This window comes from Rhineura floridana, chromosome 4 (genome assembly GCF_030035675.1).
Source record: "Rhineura floridana isolate rRhiFlo1 chromosome 4, rRhiFlo1.hap2, whole genome shotgun sequence".
Classification (NCBI taxonomy): Eukaryota; Metazoa; Chordata; class Lepidosauria; order Squamata; family Rhineuridae; genus Rhineura; species Rhineura floridana.
Window position 1 is genome coordinate 147866201 of NC_084483.1, and position 22480 is coordinate 147888680.

General features: G+C 43.1%; 1 protein-coding gene across 1 annotated transcript in view; it reads left to right on the forward strand.

Moving 5' to 3' along the window:
• The first annotated feature begins 730 nt into the window (after window positions 1-730).
• The window catches only part of VIT (vitrin), a 79628-nt gene continuing 57878 nt past the window's right edge, over window positions 731-22480 (forward strand). Inside the window, exon 1 of the mRNA XM_061626408.1 lies at window positions 731-788. The gene's annotated coding sequence lies outside the window, so the exon portion shown is untranslated. The remainder of the gene's footprint in view (window positions 789-22480) is intronic.

A 22480-nucleotide genomic window follows, 5' to 3' on the forward strand; every position in this document is an offset into this window, starting at 1 on the left:
GAGTTTGCTTTCTTCCTCCTCCCTTCCAATCATTTTTCCTTTTGTGTTATGTCTTTTAGATTGTAAGTCTGAGGAGAGGGACTATCTTATTATTGAACTTTGTAAGCCATTCTGGGAGTCCTTTTAACTTGCTAGCTTGCTAGTTTGCCTTTGAAAAACAAGGGTTCCCTCTCATGCCTCTTGTTACCATCCTCTCTTTTTGTCTATCATCTAATGGTGATTAGATTATAACCAGTTTTCTATTTGTTAAACCCTCTCCTTCCAAAGGAGTTGCAAAGTTTGTTAATCCCTCTCCTTCCAAAGGAGTTTCCATAGCATTAAAAAAATCTGCGCACATATGCATGCAGACAGATGCACTGTGAGTAGAACCAAGATAAAGTCAAGTGAGTTTTGCCTTTTCTTAAGGCTTGACACTTGTTAAAATAGTACATGCCAATTTAGTTCCCGCAATATAAAAATCCCCACTAGAAGAAAAAAAAGTGGGAGTGAGTAGAAATTTGAAAGAGCACCGCCTAATTCAGTAACTACATCAGTCTAAGGAGCTCTGTGTTTGTAGTGAGAGAGAGAAAGAACAGAGGGGGAGTTTAATGTGTCTTTCAAACTACTGGGAGCTTGACGTGAATGTTTGATGAGAAGGAGAAAAGGTGCCCTGGGCTCCTTTTCTTGCTCATTTCTGATTCTCTAGATTAATATTTCTGAAGTTTGTGCTGCAGAATATCTTGGAAAAAGTAACCCAGACACACTGGTTGGAGAAAAGGAATTTTTAAAAATCACACACCTCCAGCAAGGTAATACTGATTGTTTCCCTATGATTCATTTATAGATCTAATGTTGGGAGGGGAGAGAGAGAGAGAGCATAATTCTATATTTTGGACAATTCAGTGTTTTGCATGTCAGGGGTCTCCTAAGGGTAAGAAATCTCTTTGAAACTGTGATATAATTGTATGAAATTGTGATATAAATCCCATCAGTTCTATGTATTATTGATGTGCCCACAAAATACAGGCATACATATAATGCCTACAAAGCTTTGAAAAATACATCAGTGAAATAATTTGACAGGCAAGGCAGTATGTATATAATTTGTGTAGTTCTTTAAGAACCATATTCATTTTCTCAGGTATGAATTTAATTTATTTATTTATTTATTGTTGTTTTTTCTGCATTTAATAACTAGGGTTGCTAAATCACAATTGCACAAATATTGGGCTAACTTTGGGCACTAATATATTTTCCTCTCAGTTTAAGGGATCCAATTGTTTCTGTAGACAAAGAGGATTAATAATGCAATGTGTGTAGGCACTAGAGTAGTCTCTCTGCCTCTCAACCTCACCCTCCACCCCTGCCCCCCAAATATCCTTTTGTCCTGAATGGCTGCTACGCTAGTAAGACTTTGAAGAGGACTATCATTATCAAGCCTGTCACAGCAGCTCACCTTCTCCCAGAGAGATTAGATTCTAGATAAGTCACTACAATGTGATTTGTGTCAGGCCAGTAGTAACATGTACAGATTGCTCCAAGCAAATATTCAGAGAAAGAAAGAAAAAGTTCTGAAAAGTTGGTGATTTTATGGTAATTCCAGCACTTTTAGAGCAATAAAGAAATTACACTTTAGAGGTGGAGGGTGGCTTTAGGACTTCATTCCTTCCTTACTCTTTTTTCTTCATTAATTGGAAAACTAAACAGATCCTCCAGAGTGGCAAATTAGAAAGCAGCTAAACTGCCATCATTCATTTAGCATGTCAAACTGCAGCAAAAGGAATTCAGTCAATGTCACACATAATCAGCCAGCTTCCATTTAGCCATCCCATGGATTAAAAAAAAAGTTTTTGTATATAGAAGTTTCTGCAATCCTTATTTTGGCAACCAGAGTGTAGTTCAAAATTCAGCCCATAGTTAGGTGAAAAGAAAGATAGGTTTTATTAACTGAACTTCCAAGACTGCATCGTTGTAACACAGTGCTGTTTTCTGATTGCCGATTGCTACCAAATTCTGAACAGACTTGTTTCTCATCGCATTTTAATGTGATCTGACAGATTGCTTGGCATGGGTGAGGGTCCTGGGATAAAAAAGAAATGCATTCAGTCTTCTTGTTATTTTTTTTAAATGCATGATAAAAGGCAAAACTGGAGGAAACATCACTATCAAGGTGATTTAATGTGTCCCTGAAGATGGACCGAAATGAGGAATGGAGGTACATAGTGAGATCTTGCCAAAGAGAAAACAAAAATGTTGTGTGGGTATTTTACAAATTGCAAATGCTCCTGAGATCTGGTCAGGGCTGAGATAGTAAAGTAAAACATCAACCCTCATTAAATAATGAGGGATTTGGCCGGCTAGAGGGAGGGCCATGTCACTGTTCATCCAAATTCAACGCAAACCGAACATTTCACTCCATGGTTAGTATTGTTGTGTCCATGTAGAGTTGTTGGGGGGTATCTCCTCTTTTAGCTGGACAATTACTGCCTTAATGTTGCTATTGGTGTTTGGAAAGTTTGCCACCTGTTGCATTCATCCCTGGCTTAAAGTGGACCAATTTCTTTTGTGCTAAGAGAAGATGTAAAGCAACCTCATCGGGATTAAAGTAACTTTCCTTTTGAAGGCCCCTCCAGGTTTTAAGGGGGAGACTGGTGTGACGTCCTTCCCTGGTTCTCCCTGTCAGGTTCCCACCTGCTTGTGGCTACTGCCTTTCACTAGGCGCGACCAGGGACACCACCAGTCAGGACCGTCCTTTATATGGTTTCTCACTCCGCTCTAGCACAGATCTCACTAGATCCCACTGCTAGGCAGCACCATCAGTCACTTTCTGTAACCAATACTTCCAGAGACCTTGCCTGAGTCTCTCTATAGCTTGTTACTTTGTGACTGTGTGCCTATGCTGTTCGCAACCCCCTTGTATCTTTATATATAAAGCATACAACTCTGGTTGCTCTGTATACTTGATTTGTTACAATATCTCCCTTCACCGCTGCCACCATTAGACAGTTTCTGTTCAGCCTTGGTAATTATCTTGCCCTCCCTTCTGGTCTGTATATTCCCCAGCCAAGGATCAGGCCTTTGGTAAACCAAATAAGTATTTATTTACTAACAACAGGAAATAACAAGATTACTTTAGGAATGTTTCACAAGCGTATGGTTTCATATATGGTCACTCTTTGTGTTTCTGTTCATATATATACTCTTTAAATATCAGCCAAATACAATCCAAACTTCCCTCAGAACTCTGCCAACCAACCCTCACCAAACGACCTCACTCCAACCAACTCAACAACTTCTCTCTCAACCGACTCCTCCCTCTCATCACTCACAAACCTCCATTTACACCTTCAGCCAGCCAGCCACTCAGCCAATCATCATCCAGCATACTTCAGCTTCTCACCCATGTACTCCCCCTTTCTCCTTCAGTCAATTACCATACATCAACTAATCGGCCCGCACTTACCATATTTACAGATGCTAACTTACAGGAACATCACAACTGGGGAGACCAGGGGGTAACCCCCCCTTTTTTTTCATTATATTGGTGACAGTCTCACCAAAGAAGATGGAAAGATGGTTCTGGTTCTCCTGATGGGCAGATATAGCCCAAAACATCTGGAGAGCACCAGGTTGGCAGAAGGCTGGCTTAGATCTTTCTTCAGTAGCAAATTTTGGAAATGTCTTCAAAGTCCAGGGGATATAGGAAGCTGCTTTATACCAAGTCAGACCATTGGTCCATCCAGCTCAGCATTGTCTACACGGACTGGCAATGGCTCTCCCAGGTTTCAGGCAGTGCTTTCTTCCAGCCCTACCTGGAGATGTTGAGGTTTGAACCTGGGACCTTTTGCATGCAATTCGAAAGTCATTTTTCCAGGTTCTGGGCATACTTTCAAAGCTATGTTATGTTACCATGTATTTAAAGCTGCATTGCTAAACATAAAAATGTTATAAACTGGCTAGTTTATTTCTTTGAAAGCAACACACCAGACTAATATGGGGTTTGGGGGTGTGATAAGAGGACAAGTAAAGGGAAGAGCACATTACTTGTGGGTCCAGGGCATGGTCTGAAGGCACATTACTGGCTAAAGCCAAGCAGGTCTGACTCTGGTCAATGCCTGGTAGGGAGATTGTTGGCTTGGGTTCCATGACGCAAGAAAGCTGGAGTGTAAATTTTAATTTTTAGATCACTTAATTAAACTGCTTAATTAAACTACTTTAATTAAATTAATTAAACTCTTTTGTACAGTGCTTTTGTTTTGTATACTGCTTAGTTTGTGGTATAGAGTTATGTTTCATTTTATCTAGTTTTTAGGACATGTTACTTGAATGTTTGTGTTTTATTGCTCTTATGTAAACTGCTTTGAGACTTTTTACTATATTAAGTGGTATAATTTTTATAACTAAATAAATAACAAAACAGAATAGAATAGTAATAAATAATAACTTTGTCCCAGGAAGGGATAGGCTGGTGTCTTACATTGGTCTATGCTGCTATAAATGGGTGCTGGAGATGTTGGACTGAGAATGCCAGGGGCAGATACAAATGGATCCAGACAGAAAAATGATACTGTGTGGCTTGGGATAGATGTTGATCTGCCTAGCATGCCATGCAGGGATAGTGAGAAAACATTGGTGAGCCAGCTAAAAGGTTCAGGCAAATGGTGGCTGGAGGATCAGTAACTGGGCTGGGGCTGGATTGAGTAGCTGTGCAAATGAGTTGTCCATTTATGCCAGTATGGGGACCTGTATACTTGATGCTTTGCACTGCTACCTCACTGCTGTGATGGGGGCGTAGTATAAGGCTGAGAGTGATCGGGTTCAAGCATGCCTGGAAATCATGCCCTCTGCCTGGAAAGCCCTGAGCCCCAGGTTGAATGCAAACAGTTGCCACATAGTTATTTACCACAGTGTGGTTCTGCTAGTGGAGATATCTGCATCTCCTGGCCAAGTGATAAGAAGAATTTTATCTGATCAGAAATCTTGAGAAACAGAGGTGTGATAGCATTCTTCTCACCATTGGGAAGGAAAATCTAGATTTTCCATGTAGTTCATGATATGTACAACTGCATAAATTATCACCTGCCAATATATGTCCATATTCACCCCTAAATTCAGGTGGGTAGGGGCTTGTGGTTACTCACACACATGTTTAAAGCTACACTTTTGTTTATCGTTGCTTCACATAAAGACAGGTTATAAGGGTAAGTACAGTGAGGATGAACCACATCTGAAATTAAGCCTCTTCCATTTTCAGATGAAAGACCCAGTGCCCAGTTCATGTCATGTTTTCTTGAACACCCTAATATTTTGCAGTCAGCTCTTATGGTCCATATTTCGCATTCAGCTGAGTATCATTCATCCTCCTATATAAACATATCAATACAGCTTTAACACCTGGGCACATTGTATGCCTGTTCTTGGAAATCAGTACAGTTTTGTTTTGTTTTAGAACATTGGCAGGTATGGAAAATCTTGACATAAAATATGCTACACATGGTTTGTGGTCAGTTCTAGCCTCACTTTTAAATTCTCTGTTCATTACTTATAAATCAGAATGTTTCCATATGCCATATTTGACCAATGAAAATTGGAACATATTCCAATTCTCATAGCAAGGACTGTTGAGAACCAGAGTGGTGTAATGGTTAGAGTGTTGGACTAGGATCTGGGAGACCAGGGTTCAAAGCCCCACTCAGCCATGAAGCTAAGTGGGTGACCTTGGGCTAGTCACTCTCTCTCAGACTAACCTACCTCACAGGGTTGTTGTGAGGATAAAATGGAGAGGGGGGAGGACCATGTATGACACATTGAGCATTTTAGAGGAAAGGTGAGATATAAATATAATTAATAAATAGCATGTTTACCACGTTGGTGGTAACTCTGGCCACATCCACACCAAACATTTGTTCCACATTAAACAGCCATGGCGTCCCCCAAAGAATTCGGTCCCAAGCTATGATCAGAAGGCACATAAGGCCAGCTCACTGCTGAAGCTAAGCAGGGTCAGGTCTGGTCAGTGCCTGGATGGGAGACTGCCTGGGGACCATATGTAAGCCGCCTTGGATTTCAATCATGAAAAGAAAGGCAGGGTAGAAATGTAATAAATAAATAAATAAATTCTGGGAAATGTAGTTTGTGAAGGGTGCTGAGTGTTGTTAGGAGACTTCTGTTCCCCTGTCAGAGGTCTAATGGCCAGAGTGGTTGAACATTCAGCCCCTCTTCCCAGAGAATTCTGGGAACTGGAGCCCTGCAGCTGAACTCCTGGGTCACTCTCAACCCCTTGTAGTGGCTGATCAGACATGGTTCTCACTTTCTCACATGGAGTCCCCTTTTTCTCTCCAAAGAGACTTTCCATTATTTCCCCCATTCATTGCCAGTGTGCCTGGCACTCTCATTGCCTTTTCTGCTGGTCCTCCTGGTGATCTTTCTTAGTCTGTCTGCTTGCTGCTGGAACATCAATTTTGTCTATTCCAGGAGGGTTGCTGTTTCTCCCTCCATTTTGACTTCAGCACATCGTGCTCCCAATGCTTCTTCCAGGAACCTCAATCCCACTGCTAACACCAGTGTTGCGTGCCACCCCAATCTCTGAGCAGTGAGAGATCTCCAGGGATCCCTGCAGTTACCCAGGGTTTGGTTTCCTTGGAAAGAAGGTCAGTGGAGACTGTCGTGTCTTTATGAAATATGGTTTATTTATTTACACACATTCCAACCTGAGCTTAAGATGGAGGGGTTCAAAGCACCAACAGTCCAATATCTTGCTTTTCCGTCAGGGTTACAGGAGGCACCCTAAAGCCATGGTGCAGAGAGCCAGCCTCCCTGCTTGCCTCCATTTCCCAGCCTTTCCTCAGACTCCACTAAAAAACACAAACCTCTCCTTGGCCTCAGGAAGGGAGAGCCCTCCTGAAGAGTTTCAATAACAATAGGATCTCCCTGGCTCATTTGTCAGTTAATGGGCACTTGATAGACCCATTAACTCACCTGGCCACTCTATTAGATTAAAAAAAGGGGACTCATCTGACCAATGGAGAGGGTTTCTCACCCCCAGGTGCAGGGTTCCAAATCAGAGGCTGGAAGGGGACTCATAGAAATCATCCATCTCAACCCCAAACCCATAACACCATCAATTTCTAAACTCTCAACTTTCCTGCCAATTAGCCTTCAGAAACCTACCTAGACCAAAAAATGTCTTATGTTGATTGTTTAAAAATGCCCAGGTTTTGGTGAGCTTCCAAGAAAATAGTCACAGAGAATGCCTTTCTACATACACAGATGCTAATGTCAGGAGAGTGTCCTCAGCAGTTCTGAGAGATCACTATAGGGCAAGATTTATTCTTTTGAGAATGTTGGTTTTGAGACATATAGTTCAAAACCAACACCTTGAAATGATTTTTGCAAGATGATGTGGGATGCAATGTTGTTGTCTGTCACTGTTTTGTGCAAATTTATTTAAAAAAATAAGGGAGGGAAAAAGAACAAAATCACAAGGAAAGAACAACTGTCAGCTCATATTAACAATACAATAAGCATCAGTACATCCATCTTAGTTTACACATACAAATCAATATATGCTATCCAAATGTACAAATCAGTATCCAAGCCATGTTGGTGTTTATAAAAAGTATGTTCAATGTAGCAAAGGCGTTAAGGTCTTCAGTCCATTGAAAAATAGGTGGTGGTTATTTATTCTTCCAGGCTTTAAGTATAACGGCCTGTAAAATCCATTTTTGCTGTCCTGTCATTTGTCCCCACACCACAGGAATATAAATTAGAAGTTCATGAACATCCGCAAATATTAAGGTTTTCACCAAAACAGTTGATACACAATGAAAATTTTAGAGTGTCATTTACTCCCCAACTCCCTGCTCTGCACGGTACTTACCGGCTGCGGGGCGAGATTTGCGGCCTGGGGTGAAGCCCTAGCCACCATTTAGAGGAAGGGCAGGCGCGCCAGAACTGGCATGACGTCATCAAGGCACGCCGCGGGCGACGAGCGGCCGAGCCTATTTAAGCTCGCACCGGCCCCTCACCCTCCTCTTCTTATTCGGCACCCGCCCTACCCTCCCTCTGCTGCAGTGTGATTAATTTGGTCGCTTCGGGGCCGACTTGGAATTTTTGGCTTGCCTGTGCTTTAGCCGGCGGGTTTCTTTTGCCTACTGCATACTGTGGTTAGCAGTGAGGGTGCTCAGGGTTAGCATGGGTGCATTTCTGGTTATTAGGTTGATTTGGCTGTTTGATCTTAATATCTTAATTGGTCGCTTTATGGCAAGGAAGTGTGGGAAAGTGTAAAGGTGAAGGGCAGCTAGGTGACACCTTTAGGCATCTTTGGAGGTGATTGGCGGTTCCGGAGGCCTGCAGCTCCGGGTTATACGGCCCGAGGGCAGGATACTGGTTGCCTTTGGGGCCAACATGTCTCATCCACTCAGAGTTTCAGGGCACCGGGGGCAGGCGGTGACTCAGGTTGGCCTTCCTACACACTCTATGGGTGTGGTCAGGGCAAGGGGTTGGCAGATTGGCAGCCCCTTGCCTGGCAGGAGTTGAATTGCCCCAATAGCTGCAAGCAGGCTTTGCCTGACTCACCAGGAGAATCCCGCACTTATGTTCCCCTCTGTAGGTTTGTTATGCAATGTGAATTTGGTTAATAAAGTGGCCCGTTATTTAACCCAAATATATATTTTGTCTGTGTCTTATTTCACCCCTGGGCCGCAAAATGGCTTCCTGTACCATTTTATCACCACAAGCATTTACTTCAAGAGAACTGAGAACTGCATTACAGGGCGGCAAACAAAAGCACTAAAAACACTCTAAAACATCATAAGAACAGACTTTAAAAGGTATTCCAAAAAAATCTTTTAAAACATATTAAAACAAAACATCTTTAAAATCATCTTTTTTAAAAAAAAGCTTTAAAATCATCTTTTTTTAAAAAAAGCTTTATTCCAACACAGACTGGGATAAGGCCTCTACTTAAAAGGCTTGTTGAAAGAAGAAGGTAGTAACTGGCTAAACTGAAAAACTCAACTCAACAGCTGTTTCCACAACCATTTATCTGCAAAAGGGATAAGCCTCTCACACTAAGAACTGTAGTCCCAGAAACCAAACAGTATGTACCAACTATGAGTAGCACTATGCAAGGGACTGCAGGTGCTAGATATACACTGATTCCTGCAAAAACACATGTGATAAATAGGATGGTTTCTTTGCCCAGACATGATGATGATGATGATGATGATTAACAACAACAACAACAACAACATTTATATACCGCCCCATAGCCAAAGCTCTCTGGGTGGTTTACAGCAGTTAAAACAATAAAAACAAATATACAAATTTTAAAACACAAAAACCAGTTTAAAAACACAATTAAAAAAATATTGAAAACAATTTAAGAACACATGCTAAAATGCCTGGAAGAAGAGGAAAGTCTTGACCTGGCGCTGAAAAGATAATAATAAAATAATAATAATAAAAAATATAAAGCATATATATATACATATACACACACACACACATTAATGGCTCAGTAGACTAATTGGATGCCAAACCAGACCAGTGGAATGCCTGAGCTTAGCATTGCCAGCAACAATAAGAGACCATAATCTCCCAGATATTGCTCCCACAAACTGCATTTTTTCCAGTGGAATTTGTGTGGGAACAGCATATGTTGGATTGTGTCCAATATATTCAGCATTATACAAAAAATGCTGCTCGGTGGAAAGTGTTAACAATCAATGAAAAACTTGGAATATATTTATACCATGGTGTGAACATGTCCTATGAGGTTTCAAAAAGTGCAGTACGGCTTATTTTGCAGGATTGGAAATAACATTTAAAAAGCATAAACATATAAAAAATAACCTTGAGGTGATTTAGACCTACAGACCAAGAAGGGTAATTCTAACCTCTTCATCATATTAGACTGTAGGCTGCCACACAAAAAGGTGGGGTCTGAAATAAATAAATACATAAATAAATAAACTTTTGATGCAGCTGTGTATTACAGGCATCTGTGTAGATGGCCAATTCATACCCCATTAACATGGTGAGAGCTGGGTGTAGCTAACACGGCAGTGACCAGGAGATAAAGGTTTGCTGCTTTGTCTGAGGACAAATTTAGTAAGCATAGATTCCCCACACTTCCAAAGGATCCTCTTGCAATCCTGAAGTTTGACGGATTTTTTTGCCGCAGTTTCCCCCAAGACATAAACTGAGCATCATCTAGTGAGCAGGAACGCTATTAGGAATGCAAGTTTCCTTTCCTGGCACAGTTTACTTACCCTGTGTAAATAACTCATGCTATGCATTTATTAGCATGAGGTTTTCCACACTGGCAATGCCTTTTCCTAGAGCACCTGTGTGCTCATTTGTGATGTACAAAAATTAACAAAATAATTCTCACTTAACTGAAAGTAATAAAAAAATGCCTGCTGGAAGGAATGCCAAACCCAGGGAAGCGGATGTTATTTCTGGAGGCTAAAAAACTGTCATAAAGTCTATTGAGGGAAAGTGTGAACTAGACAAAAGTATGCAAAAGTAAAGTAAAGGTGTCCCTGCACTTATAGTGCGAGTCGTTTCCGACTCTTAGGGTGACGTCTTGCGATGTTCACTAGGCAGATCGTATATATGGGATGGGTTTGCCAGTTCCTTCCCCGGGCTTTCTTTACACCCCAGCATATGCCGGGTACTCATTTTACCGACCATGGATGGATGGAAGGCTGCGTGGACCTCGACCCCTTTTACCAGAGATTCGACTTCCTCTTTCCATTGGAATCGAACTCTGGCCATGAGCAGAGCTTCGGCTGCGTTACCGCCGCTTACCACTCTGTGCCATGGAGGATGCAAACCTCCCCCTAATATGGGCATTTTGTAAACATTGGTTGATGAACTGCACTGCAAAATTCGAATAAGTGCAAATTTTGAAGGATGGCTGTGTTTTGGCTCTCACAGTGTTTCAGAAAGTACAAATTTGATTGGTTTGGCTGGAAATGTGAGCTGAATAAAAATTCTCACCCATCCCTAGTTCATGGTCAGCCCATGAGATTCTGCTGCCTGAGATAAAGTACAGAAGTCTCTCCCAGTCTGGACCTCACAATGGGGCAGCACTCATTGCACCTGAGGACAGAAGGCTAGCTTGGGGTGGAGATGGTAGGGAAGCCATGTGGCACATAAAACTCTATCATCTAACACCTTCCTGCCACTCTCTGTCTCCCAGCACCTGCCCCTTTCGCCACTCACTTGCCTAATGGCAGCATTGGCCCTGCTTCTATTCTGCTGGTTCTTTTTGGTGCCTCCTGATAGGCTCAGACTTCCTGGGTCACACCCTGTGACATCACAAATCTATACTCAGCATCCTATAATTTGACTGAGGTAGCCCAGCCCTTTGCACTCTGATATGAGTGATGTGGCAGAGGACCAAAATCTCTGGGGGCCCATCCATACCATCCACATTTTCCATATTCGGTTGGTGGCCTTGAGATCCATACATGTCCTGTTTGTGGTCAGATTATTGTGAAAACACGATTATCAGGCATCTATACGTGTGGGCTTTTTTTTTTAATCTAAATTGCTTTAGCGTTGGCCACTCCCCTAGGTCCACCCCTTTTTGGTGATTGGTCCACAACAGTCATTTGCTTTTCACAATCATTTTCAGAAGAGTGCAGAAATGTATATCTTTTTTAAAATTCCCACGCATGTGAAGGTTTGTGGCGGTGCTATTGGGTGGGAAGGAGAAAGGGGGCTTGGCATATGACAGAGGAATGCCCATGGAGTGCTTATTGTAGGAAAGTGTGCAGCATTGCATCTGAGCGCACTTACGTTAATGGGATTGATTATCAGTTTAGGAAAACATATTGGTATTTTGGTGGGTTAATGCAGATTTGTGAATGCGAATATCCGTACTAGCTTGCCACTCCCCTAAGCCCACCCCTTTTAGCATTGGTCACTCCCCTAAGTCCACCCCTTACTAGCTTGCAATGTCATATGGACAATGGTGAATTAATGAGGACACAAAGCTATAACATTGCAGATTATGTAGTCGTATGGACGGGCCCTGGGAATCAATAGCAATTATGTCAGCTGGAGATCCAATCCCAAAATTGCATGATAATTGATCAATGTCATAGGACAAGGTGTGTTTTCTAGAATACGAAATCTGAGTAAAAGTTCAAAAGTTCAAAAGCCTAATTTTTAGGCTGATTCTCAATTACCATCAAAAATGCGACAATAAATACTAACTGTCTAAAAGTGTAGGGGGATGGGGGGATTAAGTTCTTGTTTATGGCTTAAAGCCACAGAAAGAAAATGACAACTTCTTTCAAAACATTAATAAACTAGTTCTATAGCCTGGCTTAATATTCAACAGCATAAATTATTAATGTAGTTATAATTTTGAAAAAAGATCCTGCTGTTTGCATGGCAATTCCCATGTCTGCCTTGCCATCCTAATTATTAGTTTGCACCAATCTTTGCTGTGATAAATGATCTGAAGGTTTTAAGGGACCAGAGAAAGAACCTGTTTGACTCCATTCCTGCCATTGCTGTTCAAGTATCCCAGCACAGTACAATTCTACACATACTTACCTGGATGTAAGATCCACTTACTTCAATGGGGCTTACTTCTGAGTAATAGGCATTTTCTGCTGTTGCCCCTGTACTGTGGAACAGCCTTCCCTCCTTCCCTCTACTATATGTGAAGCAGCAACCATCAGTGTGGAGACTTATCTTTTTGCCCAGTCTTTCCCTAACCTAAAAGATTAGACCATGATTTATGTGTTTGAATCCTCTGAATTTCTGGTTTGTTTGCTTTTATATGCTTTGCTGATGTGTTTTTTAAATGGCTACTAGTCATGATGGCTATACACTACCTCCAAGATCATCAGACAGTATGCCTCCGAACACCAGTCACCGGGGACCAACAGCCGGATAGGCTTTGTGCCCTCAGGTTTTGCCTGTGGGCTTCCCAGAAGCATCTGGTTGGCCATTGTACCAAATGGGATGTTGGCTTAGTCTGAGCCAGCAAGATTCTTCTTATGTTCTTATGATAAGTGTGTGTGTGTCTCTCTGTGTGTATTTTAAACATATATTTAACCAAAAGAACAAGCATGCACTTTGATTTTAAGTTAATACAGGTAATTTTTTATGGAAGACTTAAGTATTTGTAAGTGGCCTGGTTCACCTCTAACACTAAACCATGGTGGGATGGAAATCAGGACTTGGGCAGGAATTTACAGCATGAGAACAGGGTTATCTGCATGCCTTTTCTTACTTAAGTACTTTAGAGACAGAAGAGGATCTGGGCCGATATGGTCCAAGGGATAAGATGAGCATTGTTTCCATTTAGGAGCCCCAATCCAAAGTAGCCCTTGCAGTGTGGCTTGATGTCCTACTTCAGTACTAGCATGTGTGTGGTAGCAACTGACTAAGTGATAGCCTGCACAGGCCGCTGCCATCCTAATAAGGTTGGAGAGGGGGTCCTTCCAAAATGACTGCTAGTCATTTCTAGAAATAAAGGGAAGGAAACAGATAGAAGTGGCACTGAAAATAAGGAAGAGGCTTTCCTTTGCTTTTATTTCATGCCAACACATGTACACTTGTACCATCCCACAGTCCCTTGCAGTTTAAAAATAGCTGCTGATCTAGAACCATTTTTGAAAAGCAGTGTTTTCCCCAGCCTCTTCCTCAGCTACCAGCTGCTGCTTAGGGCCCCATAAAGCCCAAGGCACATCCTAGATGAGAGCCTCCCTAGGTTTGTGTTCATCCATTTAACTGGCTGCATATGGAACAAGTATGAGCAAAGATCACATCATCCTGGTTCATAGGAAGATGCTCTATCAATAAATCTGAATTTAGCATAGAACTGGTGAACCCAGTCATAGATCATGTTTCTTCAGATAGCTAAACAGACAATTATGGTGTGTAATTAGCTATACCAAGGGGAAACTATATAAGCAGTGCAGAGTTATATGAAACTGCTCTTAAGCTCTTCTCTACAGAAGGATGTCAAGCTCTGTGCAGACACGTAAGAAAAATTCATAAAATCAACCCTGGGGTGTTTTTTTTGCCCAGAGAACCAGAGTCATAGACGTAAATTCTTTGCTCCCCTAGACTAAATACGTACCTTCACTGAAATGTTGGCACTGGGAAGATGTTCCTAGGGTTGCAACAAGCACAATGCAATACAGTGGCTTTGCTTTCCTTGGGGACCAGAGAGACAACTGATATCTATTTCATTCATTCATTCATTCAATCAATTAATCATTCATTCACTAACTCTCTATGCCACCTTTCAAGAATAAAATACTTCTCAAGGTGGTTTGCAAGGCGACATTTTAGCTTTTTACCAATGGAAACAGAAGTCCTAGGCAGGGGTCCTCCTCCTCCTCCACGCATCATTAGAACTACATGAGGAGAGAGGGAGGGACATGCTTGCTGAATCCACATTCTCCACTGCATCTCTGCTGCCTTGCTGTACCATCCTCCACGAGTTGGAGGAAAACCACGTCTGCAGTGGGGAATCCTTCTGTATTTGTGGAGTGTCTCTCCCTGTGCAATTTAGAACCCAGATTGTGCAGGGTTCTAAACCACATGGGGAGCCTCCATGAATAATAGAGCAGGCTCTCCATCGCAGACATTTACCTTGTGACTTGTGGAAGGTGGTGGGACCAGCAACAGGGATGTGAGGTGGCAGAGCTAGTTAAGGCACCCCTGCTCTCCCCCTCACCGTGTGAGCAGAAGAACATCTGAACAGGACTAGAATAGGGCTAGAGCTGCCCTTGGATCATGGATCCATTGGACATATACTTTACTATATATTTAGAATCATAGAATAAAGGAGTTGGGTGACTCTGAAGGTCATCTAGTCACCTTGGGCTCCTTTGGGAGGAAGGGCAGGACAGAAATGTAATAATTAAGTAAATAGCCCACCACCACCACTGCCATCTTGCTCATTACAGGAATCATGCAACTACAGCATCCCTGGCAAATGGCTGTTAAGCCTCTGCTGAAATACCTCCAGGGAAGGAGAGGCAATCTGTCTCTAACCATTAAGAAGTTTCTCCTAACATTTGGTCAGATTCTGCTTCCCTGCAATTTCCACCCCATCCATTCCAGTCCTCCTGCCCTCTTGAACAACAGCAAACAAGAGTGCTCCATCTTCTGCCTCGTAGCCCTTCTCTTCCCCCAAAGCATATCCAGCTCTTTCTGTCATAGGACTTTGTTTCCAGACCCCTTCACCATCCTGGTCACCCTCCTTTGGGCACTCTCTAGGGCAGAGGATGGGGAGCCCCATATGGCTCAGAGAGAGGAGGGAGGTAAGAGGGAGTCATCCAAAGGAGGCATATGGGAAGGGGGAGGAATGCATGGAGGCAGACAAGTTTGAAATGGTGGTGCAGTGTTCTGTGTGACTGTATTTTAGTGCTCACTTTTGTGTTCTCTTGCTTTAATAAAGCCCAGTGGAGGCTGGTCCATTAGAGCAAATAGGGCACTGCTCCACCAGCCCCAGCCAGCCCCCAGCTGCCTGCCATCTTACTTACAACCAGCCCAGGTGGTGGCCCAGGCTGTCAGCTTCCTCCTCCTTAGTCTCTGTGGTGTCCTTGTAGAACTAAGCAGAAAGGAGATGGGGACAAAACTAGAAGTAGTTGTCTCTGCCTGTCATTGGCTCTGGCTCCACCTGCTGTTGGTTCCCTGCAGGGCCAGATTTACGTACAAGCTAAACAAGCTACAGCTTAGGGCCTCACATTACGAGGGGCCTGGCATTAGAAAGAAAAAAAAGTGTACAACATTGCCACCGGGAAACCATAAGCATCATATAAATGAAGATAATTTTTGGTAGGTATTGAATATCATTGTTGCAGCTCGCTTGCCGACAACAGTAAACAATTCTATAGAACGTCGTACACATGTTGCCTTTTGGATTCTTGCAGAAAACAGCCAGCGTGTCGTCGTTGACTGTGCTAACCCTATAAGTAATGCACATACATGACCGTCAGCTGTTCTCAGGTTTCTCTCTGAATAGGAGCTACACTGTAGACTGTCATGGGAACACCTGACCCTGAGTTTATGGCTGCAACACACATAGCAAAATTCTCAATGGTGGAAATGTGACATCTCCTTAGGATGATGAACTCCTCCTCTAGCCCCTCCAGGCGTTCAGCTTCCCTCCCAACTGGCCAACACCTGTGGAATATTTTTGTTTTTATTCAAGCATTGTTCACGCACCTCCATTCATTATACACATGATACAAACTTGCATGTTTCCAATAACTCTTGCCTAAGTAGTCAGGAGAAGAGGAGGCAGGGGGCAGGGACAGAAATGTTAATTTGAACCAGTTCAATGACTGGTCTGCTCTGTGTTCAGAATGCAAAATCTGTGAGGCTTTATCATTTGAACTTTTGCATAATTACTTTTACCACTCCTTTTTATTTGCATATAAAACCTTTTGGAGGTTGCAAATGGCTTTATATGCTCTTGCAACCACTGTATGTGGTAGGTTGCTATGCTTTCCATTTTACAAATGGGGAACTGAGGCAGGTCACACAATGGCTGTACCCGTATTACAGACGTAAATCAGTTTGGTTGCATTTGTTTTCGCTAAGTGCCCTGGGAATTAGACACTGATGACAGTGTTGAGAAAACAGAAGTAGAGAGACATATTCCCCTGCCCAGAGCATTACATGTCACAGGGGTCACTGGAGAAAGCAAGACTATTAAACCAGTTTATATGCAAATGAAAAGCAATAGTAAAAGTAGTTTACAGGCTCAAAGGCCACAGTTCGGTGCAGCACATTTTAAGGACATTGAAACTGAAACATGTCCAGAGGAGGGTGACCTAGATGGTGAAGGGGTGTATGCATAGGCTGTATCAGTGGTGGTTGGTACCCACTCGGACTGATAGGGTGGATGGCAGGGAACCAGGGCTGGATTTAAACTTGTTGTGGCCCTAAGCTATAACATGTGAGGCCCTTCCCTCTTCAACAAATAATAAAAATTTTAAATGCAAAATACGGGCTGTACAATTAAACGGAATTTGATAGTCGTGTAATATAGTTATTAAAAATGCATGTTTTGTGTGCACATTCTTTATTTAGGAGTTTGTCAAACATATAACACAATTAAACAATATAATATTTATTTATTTATTTATTTATTTATTATGCAATTTGTTAGTCGCCCATCTGGCTGGTAGACCAGCCACTCTGGGCAACGTACAGGTTAAAACAGTATATAAAACAGTTAAAAATTTAAAACAACAGTAAAACTAGCCCGTTCCAAAAGCCTGCCTAAAAAACCAGGTCTTCAGTGTCCGGCAGAAGCTCATTATAGACAGGGCATAGCATAGATCAGTTGGGAGAGAATTCCACAGGGTGGGGGCCACAATTGAGAAGGCCCTCTCTCGAGTCCTCACCAGTCTAGCTGTTTTGACCGGTGGGATCAAGAGAAGGTCTTCTGAGGCTGATCTTGTTGAGCGGCATCCCTGTCGATGCTGGAGGCGCTCCTTCAGGTAAGCTGGGCCACAACTGTATAGGGTTTTAAAGGTTAAAACCAACACCTTGAATTGGGCTCGGTACACAACCGGTAACCAATGCAACTCTTTCAACACAGGAGTGATGTGATCTCTACGGCGGCCGCCTGTAATCAGATGCGCCGCTGCATTTTGTACCAGCTGTAACTTCCGGACCGTTTTCAAGGGTAACCCCACATAGAGCGCATTACAGTAGTCTAGGCAAGTGGTGATCAGGGCATGTACCACCGGTGGGAGTAGATGATTGGGAAGGTAGGGGCGTAGTCTCCGTATCAGATGGAGTTGATACAGAGCTGCCCGGCTCACAGACGAAACTTGAGCCTCCATGGACAGCTGGGAGTCAAGAACGACCCCCAGGCTACGAACCTGGTCTTTCAGGGGCAATCGTACCCCGTTGAGCACCAGGTCTATATCTCCCAGCCTTCCCTTGTCTCCCACAAACAGCACCTCAGTTTTGTCAGGATTCAGCTTCAGCTTATTCCTTCCCATCTAGCCACTCACCGACTCCAGACATCTGGACAGGGTTTCCACAGCCAACCTTGGTGAAGATTTAAATGAGAGATAGAGCTGCATGTCATCCACATACTGATGACACTGCAGCCCAAATCTCCTGATGATTGCTCCAAGCAGCTTTATATAGATGTTAAAAAGCACTGGAGAAAGGATAGATCCCTGTGGTACCCCACAAATGAGGGGCCAGGGATCTGAAACCTCCTCCTCCAGTGCTACTCTTTGGTACCTCCCAGAGAGGAAGGAACGGAACCACTGCAATACAGTGCCCCCAATACCTAACCTCTGCAGGCGGTTGTGATGCATCCTTCCCTAGCTCTCCCTGTCAGGTTCCTACCTGCTCGTGGTTACTGCCTGTCTCTAGGCACCACCAGGGACTCCACCAGTCCGGACCGCACTCTCTTATGGTTTACCTATCCGCTCTAGCACAGATCTCAACAGATCCCCCTGCTAGGCAACCACCAGTAACGTCCCAATACTAGTATTCCCAGAGACTCTGAATACTGGTATTGTTATTCTCTTCACCGCTGCCACCATTTGTTACAGTTTCCCTTCAGCCTTGGTCATTACCTTACCGTCCCTTCTGGTCTGTGAAACCCCAGCCAAGGATCAGGCCTTTGGTAAACCAAATTAAGAATTTATTACAGATAACAAAGCTAACAAGATTAACAAGATTTCTTCTTAAGGCACATAAGCATATGGTTTTACTCAATACTAATCCGAACTCCACCTCCCTCCTGGCAAACAACTCTCTAAACCCCACCAACCAACCCACTCAGTTCTCTTCTCCCCCCCTGATTCCACTCTCACTCTTCCTTTTATACATTCAGCCATTTTAAACACTCAGCCAATCATCTCGCATTCTACTGCCCATTCACTCCCCCTCCTCTTTCACTCCACTTACCATGTATCTTCTAAAACAACAACACTTACCATATATACATTAATATAGGAACATCACATTTCCCCCCCCCCTTAAACAACAGCAGAGTATTATTCCTGTTCCAGGATTTATACGTCGCGTTAACAAATAAAAGTCTCTATGGGGAAAATGTCTTTCTTTGTTCCTCTGTCTGGTCACGTCACTGCAGTCCCAGCCACTTGCCTGGAAAGTCCATTGGCCAGTACATTGTCCTTGCCTTTTATGAACTGGAAGTCCATTTGATAGTCCTGTAGGGCCCAGGACCACCTCTGCAGCATAGTGTTGTGGTTTTTCATAGTCTGCAACCATAACAAGGCCCGATGATCCGTAGTCACTGTGAATCTTCGTCCCCACACGTATGGGCGCAACTTGTTCAGTCCCCACACGACCGCTAGGCACTCCTTCTGGACCGACGAATAGTTTTTCTCCCTCGGCATCAGCTTGCGACTCAGGTACGCCACTGGATGTCTGGTGCCTTCTCTCTCCTGTAGCAAGACGACTCCCAGCGCCAGGTCCGACGCATCTGTAGCCACGATGAATGGTTTCTCATAGTCTGGTGCTATTAATATGGGTCCTTGGCACAAGGCTTGCTTCAGTAGATCAAAAGCCTTCTGACATTCATCCGTCCATACCACACGCTCAGAACACTTCTTCTTTGTTAATTCATGCAAGGGGGTTGCTATTTCCCCAAAATTTCTCACAAACTTCCTATAAAATCCAGCCACACCCAGAAATGCCCTTACTTGTTTTTTGGTTAAGGGGATCGGCCACACTTGTGTTGCCTCCACCTTGCTCCATAAGGGGGTGATTTTCCCACTCCCCACCTTATGTCCTAAATAGATTACTTCCTTTAGTCCAAACTGGCATTTCTTAGCTTTTATTGTGAGGCCTGCTTTTCTTAATACTGTTGTCAGGTGTTGGACATGCTCAGGCACCGACTTGCTAAAAATGGCTACGTCATCGATATAGGCCACTGCAAAATCTGACATGCCTCGCAACACAGTATTGATTAGCCTCTGAAATGAACTTGGTGAGTTCCTTAGTCCCATGGGTAAGGTCACAAACTCATATAACCCATCTGGTGTACTGAAGGCAGTTTTGGCTCTGGATTGCTCGTCTAGTTCCATTTGCCAAAATCCTTTACAGAGATCTAGTGTAGAGATAATGGTTGCTGCCCCCAATAACTCTAACATAGCGTCTACCCTAGGCATAGGATACGCATCTGGGACAGTAATTTTATTGATTAGCCGATAATCAATGCAAAACCTTGTCGTTCCATCTTTTTTCGGAACCAGGACAATACTTGAGGCCCAGGGACTGATGGATTCCCTGATCACTCCTAATTCCAGCATATCTTCCACCTCCTTTTTGATCTCATTCAAAACTTTCCCATTCACACGGTACGGAACAGATCTGATTGGGGCATGATCTCCAGTATCAATGGAATGTATAACTATACTGGTTCGGCCAGGTTTGTTGCTAAAGAGATTCCTATAGGTTTTCAAAACTCTCAGAATCTCTTATTTTACTTCCTCCTCTACCTCCTCTGACCATTCCACTTGATCTACCCCTCCTTTGTCTTTGCTTTCCTGTACCAAATCTGGAAGTTCAGGCCCACTTCCCTCAGGGAATAAGGTAACTTGCAACACCTGTGCATCCCTGGTATGGTAAGGCTTTAACATATTTACATGAACCACTTTGCTTTTGTTTAATTGGTCTGTGGTGATTACATATGTCACTGTGTCAAGCCTTTCTCTGATGGTATACGGTCCTTCCCAGTTAGCCTGTAATTTGTCATGTTTCCTGGGTATGAACGCCATAACCATATCTCCCACATCATACACACGTTCTCTGGCTGTTCTGTCATACCAGTAACTTTGCTTCTCCTGTGCATGACTCAAATTCTCTTTCACTACTTCCATCATTGATGTTAATTTATTGCGGAATTCCAATACAAACTCTACTACAGAAGTTTTGTACTCTCCCAGAGTTCCTTCCCATGAATTTTTTAGCAGTTCCAAAGGTCCCCTCACTTTTCTAGTAAACATTAGTTCAAAGGGTGAGAAGCCTGTTGACTCCTGAGGGACTTCTCTGTATGCAAATAAGAAGCATCCCAAATGTTCATCCCAGTCTTGTGGGTGATCTTGAACATAGCTTCTTATCATGCCCTTCAAAACTCCATTGAATCTCTCAGTTAGCCCATTAGTGGCAGGATGGTAAGTAGTGGTCTTTAGATGTTTTAGACCACAACATTTCCACATACATTGCATCACTTCTCCCATGAATACACTGCCTTGATCTGTCAGCACTTCATGAGGGAAACCCAGCCTCATAAAGATTTTTAATAAAGCCTCTGCCACTACAGGGGCTTCTACAGATCTCAGTGCTTCTGCGTCTGGGTACCTGGTGGCAAAATCCACCACCACCACTAGATATTTCTTGCCATGCCTTGTGGGTTTGGAAAAAGGGCCCACCAAATCTATTCCCACTCTATGAAAGGGTTGTCCAATTATAGGAAGGGGCTTTAAGGGTGCCTTGGTCTTTACTCCACTCTTTCCCACCTTTTGGCATATTCCACAAGATAGACAATGTGCAGCCAATCTCCTCTTGGTCTTTTTTTATTCCCAGATGTCCTGCACATGGGACATCGTGGGCTACCTCTAGCAATCTGGTTCTGTATTTACTAGGTACTATCAATTGCTTCACTGGTTCACATTCATCCTTTCTCTCAGCAGGCATCCACAGTCTATATAAAATCCCATTCTCACACACAACTTGATTCCTCAGTTTGTCAGTGAAAGGAATCTGTTGGGTCAGGGCTTGTTCCTTTATCTGCTTCAAACTTATATCTTTATGCAGCTCTTCCCTGAATTGATCAGCTTCTTGCCCAGAGACCACTTGATACAGTTTGTCTCCTTCAGCAGGCCTGCTAGTGGTTGCTATGGTGACCTGAGGCTGGTTAACAGATTCCACCCTGTTTGTTTCAGCCCCCCTTAATATGGCTACTTTTTCTCTGCCAAGTTGCTGTCTGGTCACTACATAGATCTTTCCTTGGGCGCCCATTACATCCCTTCCCAGTATTACTGGTTCTTGTTGCTGGGCATTAATGCCTACTTTATATCGGCCCTCTCGGCCTCTCCAAGTCATTTCCACCAGGGCCACAGGCAAACTTTCTGGTTGACCTCTCACTCCTTGGATAGTCACAGTTTCCTGAGGTAATAATCAACATGTGACAAATCTGGCATGGAATCAACAGACAAACTGAAGAAACCAGCTTGACTCAAATCATCCAAAATAGATTTTCTGACCTTCTTTGCCATTAGGTCTATAACTTTGTCACATACTGTTTTTGACAAATATGATGCCTTTCCAGAACCAGAACTTCCATAACATTCAATATGATCAGCGACAAACGGATCAAATTTGGCAATGAGTTCTAATAATCTGAGATAATTTCTGTTTTGGGGAGAATTAAACTTCTCTTCATCTTCCCGGAAAGGTAATCCATGTTCCGCTAACGTGCATATTATTCCAACAACATGTTGAAGCAACT